This window comes from Sinocyclocheilus rhinocerous, unplaced genomic scaffold (assembly GCF_001515625.1).
Source record: "Sinocyclocheilus rhinocerous isolate Xijiao unplaced genomic scaffold, SAMN03320098_v1.1 C36321259, whole genome shotgun sequence".
Classification (NCBI taxonomy): Eukaryota; Metazoa; Chordata; class Actinopteri; order Cypriniformes; family Cyprinidae; genus Sinocyclocheilus; species Sinocyclocheilus rhinocerous.
The window spans coordinates 1-1,007 of NW_015778651.1; the positions used below are offsets into that span (position 1 = coordinate 1).

Genomic DNA, 1,007 nt, shown 5'->3' on the forward strand with positions numbered 1-1,007 from the left:
AAGGTCACACACCTGTGTACAGATTACATTGGCAATTACATTTACCTTTCCTTTCCTATGTCTATTATATTTTCCATTCACTGCCATTTTCGTGTTCTTTAGAGAGCCATAATGATGCTTACTTCAGCAGATCCTCTGTATAGTAATCTGGTAATAATAAAGCATGTGCATGTGCGCTTACCTTTTTGGCGTCTTTTTCATGAGATTGCGATAGCGATAGTTTGCAATTCCACAGACAGCTAGGTGCTATACACACAGCCAGGTTAAAAGAGGTCATCTGGTTGTGCTCAGCATTGAGTTGTATGTGGTGCAGCATCGCTATCATGTGTCTCAGCAGCAGGAGATTTTCTTTAGATAAAAGCTGAACAAGCCTGTGAATGTGCGCAGAAAGCACATCAAAGTTAAATGTTTTCACGGTTATATAACTCATAAAGCTAAAGGAAATTGGCGACTAAATCTAAATCTGCTTAAGGTGTGCAGTACTGTGATATCATAGCCTTGATCCATCATTATCAAGGTTTTATCCTTCTTTACCAACTAGCATTACAAAACCTGATAAACTAATCAGAGTGTTACTGGGACTTTACCTCTGAACTTTCTGTAGCAGGTTTCTCTCCATCATTTGTCCATTTCTTTCACCATTCTGCTCCACTGCTTGGAGCCATTGCTCATATAGCTCCTCACACAATAGGCTGCCCGGTATATTGCGTAAGAATTCCTACCAATCAAAAACACAGATAGGAGAACAGAGAGTCGTCATTATAGAATCAATGTTTATTCTTGACTAACACTACCGTTTAATAGTTCGGGGTTAAGGTTTTTTTTGTTGTTTTTTTGTTTTGTGTGACAGTGAAGACATTTATAATGTTACAAAAGATTTCTCTTTCAAATAAATGATGTTCTTTTGAATTTTCTTTTCATCAAAGAAACCCTAAAAAATTATCACAGTTTCCACAAATATTAAACCGCACAACCTATAATTGATAATAATAATATAATGTTGTGCA

The 1,007-nt window shown here is 36.5% G+C and overlaps 1 long non-coding RNA gene across 1 annotated transcript; it reads right to left on the bottom strand.

Annotated features, from left to right (window-relative positions):
* Window positions 1–739, bottom strand: LOC107735823 (uncharacterized). Its single transcript, XR_001639520.1, has 3 exons — window positions 588–739; window positions 182–371; window positions 1–12 (listed from the first exon to the last, which is right to left on the bottom strand). It is a non-coding gene; the product is annotated as an uncharacterized LOC107735823 (long non-coding RNA).
* Window positions 740–1,007: the final 268 nt, after the last annotated feature.